Here is a 12,971-nt window from a genome sequence, read left to right as displayed (position 1 = left end):
AAAACAAAACAAAACAAACATAGCTATATGAATGCATGTGTCTCCCTCAAGGAATAAAAGCCACAAGAATACTGGAAACCAGATGATCTAGTGAACGAACTCAATCTGTAGAAGCTGTATGGAGAGTTACTAGTCTCGAAATCAAAGGGCTTAGAGTTTAAAATCATTCAAATACAGAAGAGGAGAGGTTGTTAACATTCAGTTTCACATATGAAGGCAGTATATTTTTGTGATTAATAAATCAATGAAAAGCTTCTAAATGAGCAATCATCCAATACCCTGTACAAGTTAATGAGAGGGAATGGTAACTTTCTAAGGTTGAATTCTGATTGGGAAAATAGTCGTCCCTGAGAAGTTACAGGCCTATGTTTCAAATTTGCTCGCTCTGGGTACTGCCAATCTGTAAAATGAACATAAAAGGGCCAATGATAATCATTAAAGACATTTGGGAGACACAGATGCAAACCTCCTTTAAAGGATAAAGGTCTTCTAATGATAATCCTGCAAAACACAAAGTTATTGAACACTGAAGGATATAACATACCTGAGAGGTTGCTTCTTGCAGAGGAGCCCATATGGTCAGCCAACCTGACAAAAACAAAACATTTTCAATAAAACTGTCAGGGGCATTTGAATCTTTCTGACCATTGGATGGGGCTGATCCCGGTTGGTGTGTGACGCGGCGCAAGAATGGAAAAGTGCTACCATCAGTCCTGCAACTTCTGCCAAGACCGCCTTGTAAAATACTGAAAATAAATCTGCTGACACACAGAACCTCGTTGATGTCAAGTGGAATTTGGCAGAGAGGTAAAGAAGAAGGAGTTTATGGTTTTCTATAGAAGACATCAGGAATTAAGTGAATAGAGCTTCTAAACTGAAAGCCTGTCTTGGCAAGAAATCTGGTGCTTTAATTGGATATGTTGCACCCCAATATAAAAGAAGTTATCATTTTCCATGTGGCCTTCAGAGAGAATGTATTTTCCAGATTACTGGCAATTTTGGGTCATTTTGTTGGAACCATCAACCTGTTCAAATAATTACATCTAATATTTATAAAGAGTCCTTACCATGTACCACTTGGAATTTATTGAGCCTGGTCCAACATATAGTATATTACAAAGTCCTTGTTGTAAAAATGCTTGGTTTCACAGAAACTGTTTACAGCTTCATGCAATAAATGCAGGAGTGTTTTTCTTCAGATGCACGTATGCAATAATAGTGCTGCATTTCAGAAAGAGATGTTGAGAATGGGAATTCATATTCCTAAAAAAGATGTGTCTTGGGAACTAGCAGAAAATGCTTATTGAGAGCTTTTGCAGCATCATGAGCATTGTGATGTCCAAGGATGTCGCTGTAAAGGGCAAGAATAGAATGCACCTGACAGCAAATGAGAAATAAAACACTGTCAATGCTGTGGTTCTAGTGGAACCCATTTAGACTGTTGCTCACCACAAACATGGGAACAAAATTGGGCGTGTTTGGAATGTGGAAGGTATCATCTACAGTCCAAGGGATTTCAAAAGAAGCCAAAAAACACTTAGCCAATATCAAATAACATGGACATGAATGATTGTTTGTTAGAAGAGTCATCACCAAAATTACTCTGTCACCTGGAGCCCAGATCTAATGAGAACACCCCTGGAAGTCACACTGGTCTGGACAGGAGCAAGGAATCAACATGTTAGAAGAAGGCAAGGCAGCAAATTTAGAAGAGATATTTAAACTGTATTAATAGAGTTAGGATCCAAATTAAAAGAAAAACTAAAAGATTATATATCAACAAAGCCTAGCGGGGCAAGATGGTGGCTGAGTGAGCTTACTGGACGGTGTCTCCTGCAAAGAAGTGGCTGGGAAGCATTGGAGGTTCTCTGGGACCAGGCTGTTTCAGGATTTTTGCAGGGCAAGACGTGTCTGGACATCGATTTGTTGGGAAGGTAAAGGAGAGGATTAGTCTATAAGATATAATTGAAACTCTATTGCACGGAGGTGAGAGATGCATGTGGGATGCTCCCTCCTGGGGGGGGGAGGTGGAGCCACAGAACCAGCACTGCGGACACGCTTTTTGGAGGCTCTGCAGTACTGGGGAATTCGCGAGTCCTGGGTGGGCTGTTAGGGGGTTGACAGGACGGGACACCTTTGCAGACCAATTTGGGGAGACAAACAGGGGTTTTGTTGCAAAGCAGGGAATTTTTGATCACGGACACAAGTAATAGCGCTTCTGCCTGGAGTCCCACCCCCACAAGCCTGGCTGCCGATCTGCAGTGGACACAGATTGCTGGCAATAAAGGAACATATTTGGGAGGCTGTTACAGGGTGTGCATGGGGGGTCACGTCTGGAAGCTGACTGGGGAAAATTTTGCGAAGCTTGGGAATTCCGGTTTTGGACTCTGTTGTCAGCGTTTCCGGCTGGAGCCCCACCCCTGGGCCTGGCTTCTGATCTGTGTCATTAAATTGGCTGCAGTGTAGAGGTGCCCTCAGGTGGCCGTTCCGGGGGCTTAAAGGGCGGGAGCTGTCCTGAAGCTGAATTGATGATACATCCACAGAATAGAAACCAGTGAGTGAGTGAATTGCGAGATTCAGACATAAGATAGAGTTTGCGGATCTGACTTCCCCCATAGGGCTGGCACCCAGCTGCAGGGATCCCTGAAGGCTATGTTACACTCTGGTGCTCCCAGGTTCCCTATTGACCAGATTTGAGGTTGCCAGGTCTGAGTCCCCTAAAGCCTGGTGGCCCACACCCCAGATACTCACAGCTCTTGAGTCTTCAATATCTCAGACTTTCCATCCCTGAATCCATCACGCCGTGAGATCCATCTGAGGTCCTTGAATGCCCTAGCCCTCAATGTTTGCGTTTTTCTTTTTTGTTTCATTTTGTTTTGTTTTTATTTTCATTTTATCTTCTTTTTATTTTTTTAATGTCCTGATTGCTAACATTGCATTCTTTTCTCCCAGTGTATCCCCAAAAGTTTTTTTCAGTTATTTACGGTTTTTTTTTTTTTGTTGGTGTTGTTGTTGTGGTTGGTGTATATCTTTTTTTTCTTTCCCCTACCTGTTCCTCGCCCTTTACGCACCCCTTTTTTCTTTCTTCCTTTATTCTTTTTCTTTCTGTTTTTTTCTCTCTCACTTGTCCCTCATTTTCTTCTTCTTTTATTTTATCTTAATTATACAATAGGTGCTGCAGGGAACACCTCACATTTGCTGGGTTTTCTCATCCTCCACTGCCTCATTTCTGTGTGAATTGATTTTGGCTACCTACACTACCCCTCTTTCCCCTACATCTTGATATCCTCCATCATCTACTGTCTCTCCTATATTCCGCCTCCCTTTCTTTGATCCACAAAGTGTTTAACTCTTAATTTCTAATACCTTTGTTTTTTTTTCTGTCTGTTATCCACTCTTGAAATTACTACCTGTCTTTTCTCTTTCCCTCTCTCATGAAAATACTAGCTTTTTAATTCATACCATATTCCTCCCATATTCAGTCGACTACCTCATTATAGGTACTCTACCTACTGCTATAACTCTACACAACTTACATGAATCTAATATCCATCCTCCCAGATCTCATATTGTTGCTCTGTTAACATTTATCACCAATGCTACTTTACACTTTTTCCTTGCTTACACAATTGCCTTTCCCTGGCCATAATAGTTTCCTTTAAAGTGAACTCAACCAGCAATAAGAAATTAGAATAAAAAGAAAAAAGTGACAAAGAGAAGATATAACACTTATGCAAAAACAACAGCTAATTAATCCCCAAGACTAGACAAAGAAGCTAAGAAACTGATTAAACCCGTCAAGATAAAATGATGACCAGACAGCAACAAAAATCTACAAACCAAACCAGTAATCAGGAAAACATGGCTGAATCCAATGAACAAACTAAAAATCAGGAAGGGGAGCAGAACTTCGCACAAGCAATGAAAAATCTCAGAACATTTATCACCGACACATTTGATGAAGTAAAGGAAGAGGTTAATAACATGAAGACAACACTTGGAGGGGAAATTGCAGACATACGCAAAAAGATAACAGATATGATGGAAATGAACACCACAGTTCAAGAAATCAAAAATAAACTTGCAGCAAATATCAGCAGACTAGAAGAGGCAGAGCAGAGAATTAGTGATGTGGAAGACAGTGCATCGGAAATCAGATAGTAGAAGTGGTCGATAAAAAGATAGAAAAAATCCAGCTAGGACTTAGGGACCTGAATGACAATGCAAAATGCTCAAACATACGTATTATAGGCATTCCAGAGGGAGAAGAGAAGGGAAAGGGGTCAGAAGGTGTATTGCAGGAAATAATGGCTGAAAACTTCCCAAATCTACTGAAAGAGACAGATGTACATATCCAAGAAGCACAGCACACTCCAATTGTCATAAACCCCAACAGGCCCACCCCAAGACATATACTTGTCAAATTATCCAAAACTAAAGACAAAGAGAAAATTTTAAAAGCAGCAAGAGAAAAGAAAACCATCACATACAAGGGAAGCTCCATAAGATTAAGTGCTGATTTCTCATCTGAAACCATGGAGGCAAGAAGGCAGTGGTATGATATAGTCAAGGTACTAAGGGAAAAAAATTTCCAACCAAGAATACTCTATCCAGCTAAACTAGCATTCAAAAATGATGGAGATTTCAAAATATTCAGAGATAAAACAGAAACTGAAAGAGTATGCCAACAAGAAACCACCCCTTCAAGAAATTCTAAAGGGAGTTCTGCAGAAAGAAAGGAAAAAACAGGACAGGCAGAGTTGGAGGAGAGTGTAAGAGCAACAAAAATGACAAAAAGAGAAGGGGAAAAAAAAGCAATCAAAATATGACAAACACAAGTCCAATCAAATTATGGCTAACACACATAATTCCTTGAAAGTAATCATACTAAATGTCAAAGGATTAAACTCACCAATCAGAAGATTCAGACTGGGACATTGGATAAGGAAACATGACCCATCTATATGCTGTCTACAAGAGTCACATCTTAGACCCAGAGACTCATGGAGGTTGAAAGTGAATGGCTGGAAAACAATCATACAAGCAAACAATAACCAAAAAAAGGCAGGAGTAGCTATATTAATATCAGACAAAATAGACTTTAAATGTGAAACAATTGTGAGAGACAAAGAAGGATACTACATTTTAGTGAAAGGGACAATCTGTCAAGAAGATCGAACAATCATAAATATTTATGCTCCTAACAAGAGCGCCTCTAAATACATGAGGCAAATGCTGGAAAAACTAAGTGAAAGAATAGATGCATCTACAATTATAGTGGGGGATTTTAATACACCACTATCAACTCTGGACAGAACATCTGAAAAGAGAATCATTAAAGAAACAAAACATTTGAACAGTATATTAGAGGAGCTGGATCTAATAGACACATATAGATCATTACACCCAAACACAGCAGGATATACATTTTTCTGAAGCACACATGGATCATTCTCCAAGATAGACCATATGCTAAGCCACAAAGAAAGGCTTAATGAATTCAGAAAGATCAAAATCATACAAAATAATATCTCTGACTACAGTGGAGTGAAGCTGGAAATTTTCAAGGGTCAGAGGCCCAGATTTCACACCATGATTTGGAAATTAAATAGCACACTCTTAGAAAAACAGTGGGTCAAAGAGGAAATCTCAAAAGAAATCAATGACTACCTTGAAACAAATGATAACGATAACACAACATACCAAAATTTATGGGATGCAGCAAAAGCAGTACTGAGAGGGAAATTTATAGCCATAAATTCATACATCAAAAAAGAATAAAGAGCAAAAATTGAAGATCTAACTGCACATTTGGAGGAATTAGGAAAAAAAACAACAAAGTTATCCAGAAGGAAGAAGAAGGAAGGAAATAACAAAGATAAGAGCAGAACTAAATGAAATAGAAAATAAGAAAACACTTGAAAAGATAAACAAGACCAAGAGCTGTTTTTTTGAGAAGATCAAGAAAATTGACGAACCTTTAGCGAGACTACCAAGGAAAAAAAAAGAGAAGATGCAAGTACACAAAATAAGAAATGAGAAAGGTGATATCACCCCTGACACCACAGAAATAAAGACTATCATAAGAGGATACTTTGAAAAACTATATTCCAACAAAAATGACAATTCAGAGGAAATGGACAAATTCCTAGAAACACATAAGCAGCCCATATTGATGAAAGAAGAAATTGATTATCTCAAGAAACCAATCACAAGTAAAGAGATAGAATCCATCATTAAAAAACTCCCAACTAGGGAAACGGACTTTGGCCCAGTGGTTAGGGCATCCGTCTACCATATGGGAGGTCCGCGGTTCAAACCCTGGGCCTCCTTGACCCGTGTGGAGCTGGCCATGCACAGTGCTGATGCACGCAAGGAGTGCCGTGCCACGCAAGGGTGTCCCCCGTGTGGGGGAGCCCCATGTGCAAGGAGTGCGCCAGTAAGGAGCTGCCCAGTGTGTAAAGAAAGTGCAGCCTGCCCAGGAAAGGCACCACCCACACTTCCTGTGCCGCTGACGACAACAGAAGCGGACAAAGAAACAAGACGCAGCAAACAGACACCAAGAACAGACAACCAGGGGAGGGGGGGAAATTAAATAAAATAAATAAATCTTTAAAAAAAAACAAAAAAAAAACCTCCCAACTAAGAAGAGCCCAGGGCCAGACGGCTTCAGAGGTGAATTCTACAAAATATTCCAAAAAGAACTAACACCAATCCTGCTGAAACTCTTCCAAAAAAATTGAAACAGAAGGAACATTGCCGAACTCCTTCTATGATGCCAACATTACCCTAGTACCAAAGCCAAACAAAGACACCACAAGAAAGGAAAATTACAGACCAATTTCTCTAATGAACCTAGACACAAAAATACTTAACAAAATACTTGCTAATCGTATTCTACAACACATTAAAAGAATTATACACCACGACCAAGTGGAATTCATTCCAGGTATGCAAGGATGGTTCAACATAAGAAAATCAATCAATGTAATACACCATATAAACAGATTGAAGGAAAAAAATCACATGATTATATCTATAGATGCAAAAAAGCATTTGACAAAATACAGCACACTTTCTTGATAAAAACACTCCAAAAGTTTGGAATACAAGGAAATTTTTTGAACATGATAAAATGTATATATGAAAAACCTACAGCCAACATTGTTTACAATGGAGAAATCCTAAAATCCTTGCCTCTAAAGTCAGGAACAAGACAAGGATGCCCACTGTCTCCCATTCTATTAACATTGTCTTAGAAGTACTTGCTCGAGCACTGAGGCAAGAACCAGCTATAAAAGGCATTCAAATTGGAAAGGAAGAATTCAAAATTTCATTATTTGCAGATGACATGATCCTATACATAGAAAACCCTGAGAGATCTACAACAAAGCTTCTAGAACTCATAAATGAATTTAGTAAAGTTGCAGGTGATAAGATCAATGCACAAAAATCAGTAGCATTTTTGTACACCAACAATGAGCAAGATGAGGAGGAAATCAAGAAACAAATGCCATTTACAATAGTAAGTAAAAAAATCAAATATTTAGGAATAAATTTAACTAAAGATATAAAAAACTTATACACTGAGACCTATAAAAGACTGTTCAAGGAAATCAAAGAAGACCTAAATAAATGGAAGAATATTCCTTGTTCATGGATAGAAAGACTAAATATTATTAAGATGTCTATCCTCCCAAAACTGATCTACACATTCAATGCAATCCCAATAAAAATCAACTTTTATTGTCTTCTTTTAGGAACTAGAAAAACTAACTATGAAATTTATTTGGAAAGGAAAGAGGCCCCGAATAGCCAAAGACATATTGAAAAAGAAAATCAAAATTGGAGGAATCACACTACCTGACTTCAAAATATACTACAAAGCTACAGTAGTGAAAAGAGCATGGTATTGGCATGAGGAGAGACAAACAGACTAATGGAATCGAATTGAAAGTTCTGATATAGAACCTCATATATATAGACATATAATTATTTGATAAAGCCACCAAACCCTCTCAACTTGGAGAGAGTGGCCTATTCAACAAATGGTGCCTGGAGAACTGGATATTCAAAAGTAGAAGAATGAAAGAGGATTACCATCACACACCTTACAGAAAGATCAACTCAGGATGGATCAAAGACCTAAATATAAGAGCCAAGACCATAAAGACCTTGGAAAGCAGTGTAGGGAAACATCTACAGGACCTTGTAATAGGAAATGTCTTCATGAATATCACACCAAAAGCACGAGCAGCAAAAGAACTAATAGATAAATGGGACTTCCTCAAAATTAAAGCCCTCTGCACATAAAGGAGTTTCTCAAGAAAGTAAAAAGGGAACCCACACAATGGGAGAAAATATTTGGCAACCATATATCTGATAAGAGACTTATAACTTGCATATATAAAAAACTCATATATCTTGAAAATAAAAGGATAACCCATTTAAAAAATGGGAAAAATATTTAAACAGACACTTCTTCAAAGAAGAAATACAAATGTCTAAAAAGCACATGAAAAAATGCTCCAAATCTCTAGCTATCAGGGAAATGCAAATCAAAACTACAATGAAATACCATCTTACTCCCATAAGATTGGCAGCTATGAAAAAAACAGAAGAATAGAAATGCTGGAGAGGATGTGAAGAAAGGGGAACACTCATCCACTGCTGGTGGGAATGCAGAAGGATCCAACCATTCTGGAGGACAGTTTGGCGGTTTCTCAAAAAACTAACCATAGATTTGCCATATGACCCAGCAATATCACTGCTGGGTATATACCCAGCAGAACCGAAAACAAGGACACAAACAGATATATGCGCACCAATGTTCATAGCAGCATTGTTCCCTATTGCCAAAAGTTGGAATCAACCCAAAATGCCCATCAACAGATGAGTGGATCAATAAAATGTGGTATATACATACAATGGAATACTACTCGGCTGTAAGAGCCAATACACTACAAACACACGTGATAACATGGATGAATCTCGAGAACCTTATGTTGAGTGAAGCAACCCAGGCATTGAAGGAGAAATACTACATGACCTCAATGATATGAAATAAGCAAGCTGCCTCCGAGAGCTAGAGGCTGGAAAATAGGCTTACAGGAAATCGGGGGGTGGAGAAAGGATGTGAGCAACCGTCTGCAGGGGTGGAATCTATGATGAGCTGGCGGTAAGTATGAGCACAAATAAGAGATAAAATGGGGGAAAGGGGTTGCCTTTGGGTGGGGCTTTGCAGGTTTGAGGGGGGCTGGGGATGGGCGGATAGGTAATATTGCCCACAAAATTGGGGGGAGGGAGGGGCAACATACGAACATAGGAGAGCGTCAGGTGTTGTTTGAGAGTAAAATGCTGAGAAAATCGTATCAAAATATAATTAGGAGGGTTACCTGTTTAGGATGCTTGGAGGGGATGGTCTGATGTGGAATGGACTCCTGAGGAATATCTGAATGCTCATTTTTCCAGAGTGGGTTCTACCATTGGGTAGAGACCCAAGAAGTGAAAGTTGGGATGGACCCACATCCTGGGGAGGACTACTGCCATTAAATAGAGAGAACTGTATCTCTTGAGAGAAAGGGTGGCTCCCAGGGCATTAGGGCAGTTGAGCAAGTCATGCCCTGAACACTGTTGCAAGTATCTCTGGACGTGGCTCCTCAGGAAATGGAGATTGGCTGTTGCTGTGGGCCCCAAGGGGAGGGGAAAATGGATGTTGAATGGATGGAACCAAGGTAAATGTGGGGGCAAGAGAGGAGTTTCACGAGAGTACACGAGGAGGAATATAAAGCATGTAATAATACACCAAAAACATATAGGTGATGACAGACTAATAATGTAAACCATAATGAAAACATAGGGCAACTAAAAAATTTAGAAAACTGTATATCCTAAAGTATGGACCACATTGTAAGCACAAATGTCACCTTGTTTGAAAGCTATTGTTTCGGGGTCTGTACATCAGTTTCAGTAAATATGATATGAATAAGTTAAAAGATTATCACTCTGGAAGGGAAAAGGTTTTATGGTGGATGTGTGGGAGTACTGTATATTGCATATATGAATTACTGTGATCTAAGACTCTTGTGAAGAGAAGCTCTTAGCAAAAAAGAAAAGAAAAAGATAGGATGTAGAAATTTTTCCAAATCCATATGTACTCTAGATCTAACCTTTAAACTCATCGCTATATTCCATTTTACTAGTAAGGGAACCTGACATTATACCGGGATTCACTTTACAGGAAGTTTTGGATCACAGAGTGGTTCAACAATGGTGGTGGAGGAATACTGGTATGGGATGTAATTGACAGGCTATATATGGTTTATGTCCAGGTGCATGGTAATGTTTGGATATACTCATAGTGGAAACAATTAAAAACAACACCTGGGGGGGTACTGAGTTCCTGGCCGGGGTGGCTCTGTCCTGGTCCCTAGGGGAGCAGCAGCAGTCCCCCAGGTGCAATGGTAAGAACGAGGAAGGAATGAGGGTCCAACAGTGGGTTCCTGATACTAATGACTATGCTTGTGAGCCTATACGCCTGATATAAGAACAAGGCCTAGAGTAGCACTGTGCCTGGGAGTTTCCTCCTGACAGCCTTCATGTTACTCAAATGTGGCCAGTCTCGAAGCCAAACTCAGCATGTAAATGCAATGCCTTCCCCCCAGCGTGGGACATGACACCCAGGGATGAGCCTCCCTGGCACTGAGGGATCACTACCAAGTACCAGCTGATGATGCAACTAGAAAATGACCTTGAATTAAAGGTTCAATGTGGACCAGCAGAATATCCCTGTGTACATATAATAACAGGAGTTTAAAATGCTGTTTGACCTAATGTAAGGGGGAAATGGAAAGGAGAAATGAGTTTACATGGCTATGAGTTGCTAAAAAAGAGTCTGGAGGTTGTCAAAAGGATTGCGCTTATGCACACCTGAGCAGAGTCTCAGAGACAGATAAAGTAGATACAAACCCAGGTATTGGTTCTTTTGAGGGGAAAAGAGACCCACAGATTCTATGGTCATGGCAGATGGGGTTCACTGCCATGTCAGTAAGCCCTTCTTTGGAGCTGGTGTTTCTGAGTGATGGAGCTGGACACAGATGAGATGTCTTTTCACAAGACTTTCATGCTACTTTACTGGAATTGTAGTTGGTGCTGGGGTTCAAGATATATCTAGGGGATTTGAATCTCTGGACTGACAATATGATAGCCAGGCCCTGAGCCTCAACAGACTTCAGATCCTACACTCTGATTTATTGGACTTACCCCACTCAGCTAACACGGAGTTGAAGAAGGTCAACCACCACACCATGGAACCTAGAGTGCCTACAACTGAAATCAGGAGGATTGCATCCAGTATCCATGTGGAATCTAAGGCTCCTCTTGACATAGAAGTGCAATGAACACAACCAATCCAAGGTCCACAGAGAAAATGTGGCATTGGTGTGGGGAAAGTGGCCATGGTGGCTGCTGGGTGCAGGGAATGGGAGGAAGAGATGAGATGTGGAGGCGTTTTTGGAACTTGGAGTTGTCCTGGGTGGTGCTTCAGGGACAATTACAGTACATTGTAGATCCCCCCAGGGCCCACTGGATGGAATGTGGGAGAGTATGGGCTATGATGTGGACCATTGACTATGAGGTGCAGCGATGCCCAGAGATAAACTTACCAAATGCAATGGATATTTCATGATGAAGGGAGAGAGTGTTGCTGTGGGGGGAGTGGTGGGGTGGGGGCGGTGTGGTTGAATGGGACCTCATATTTTTTTAATGTAATATTTTTAAAAAATGAATTAAAAAATTAAAAAATAAAACAAAACAAAAAAAAAAAAAACAAAGCCAATATCTGGAATAGTGCCTTTGATAGATTCAGAAATCAAAGCTTTAATCCTTCATACTCAATTGAAATAGCATATGTTAATGAAAATGATAAATTTGGTCAAGAGCATCCTGGATCAAAACAAGAAATTCTGAATCTTTTAATGCAGCATATTGAAAGTGCATCATTGTTTGAAGGGTCCTTGTCAAATAACTTGCCTCTTAATGCTCAAGATAAATACTACAGCTAATATGGCTGACATAAACACAGCAACAAATGCATGCTCTAACTACCTACAGCTTATTGGATGTCTTAGAGATTAAGTGATAAATACATGTTGGTAAAAGACATACTTTTCTACCATGTAATTAAGAGAGCCCAAACACCCTTCGAAAGTTTTAAGGAGGGTCTGAAAACTCTTCGCTTGGTAGAGAAAATTCTGACTTCTCCAGAAGCATTTTGCAGCATCCTCTGTCATAAAACTTATCATCTTTCTGTGAAAATTCTTAGTGATCTTTTTACAGTCTACAGTCTATGTAAAACTTTGGGATTTTGGAACAGTTACTTACAAGCTATTGAAAATGATAAATCTGCAACAACAATGGAAGGTACTCTTACTTTTGCAACTGGTTGCAGTTCCATTCCATCTACTGAATTTAAATCCACTCCTTCAAATGAGTGCCTGCATATGGATTTTCCTATTAAAAACAAGTGTAGTATCTCTTCCAATAACTAATGCATATAAATAATTTCAAGAAAATATGGACTTTGCCATAAAAAAACACTTTTAAGACTAGAAAAGGAAGATAGTTCTCACTATTTGGGGCATTAAAATGTTTCTTTGAACAATGATGTTTCTTTTAAAATTACTATTGAGCCTTTCTTTTGTTTCAGAAATCTGTCCATCATCACTTTTGAACAAACTTGTCAACTTCTTGGCCCAATAAAATTTATATGAACATGAAGTAATGCTTTGGCCATTTCAGCTAAAAAAATTTTTTGTTGAGTTGTACTAATCAAAATTGGTGATTTTTTTCATTGTCTTAATATACATCTTCATAAATCTCAATATAAATACTTATAGAATGACTGTACAGACTTTCTTGAAGCATAGTAGTATAATATATAAGGAAAAATATTTTACTATTTTTGCAAATTA

General features: G+C 39.2%; 2 pseudogenes; both read left to right on the top strand.

The window, feature by feature from the left end:
• Nucleotides 1–782: 782 nt before the first annotated feature.
• On the top strand, nucleotides 783–12,062 carry LOC101446649 (G2/M phase-specific E3 ubiquitin-protein ligase-like; annotated as a pseudogene).
• A 1-nt stretch (nucleotide 12,063) lies between these two features.
• LOC139436123 (G2/M phase-specific E3 ubiquitin-protein ligase pseudogene) lies at nucleotides 12,064–12,644 on the top strand (annotated as a pseudogene).
• The last annotated feature ends 327 nt before the right edge of the window (nucleotides 12,645–12,971 follow it).

This window comes from Dasypus novemcinctus, chromosome 28, assembly GCF_030445035.2.
Source record: "Dasypus novemcinctus isolate mDasNov1 chromosome 28, mDasNov1.1.hap2, whole genome shotgun sequence".
NCBI classification, from domain to species: Eukaryota; Metazoa; Chordata; class Mammalia; order Cingulata; family Dasypodidae; genus Dasypus; species Dasypus novemcinctus.
Note: the sequence above shows the minus strand (reverse complement) of the source record. Positions and strands in the feature narration are given on the sequence as shown.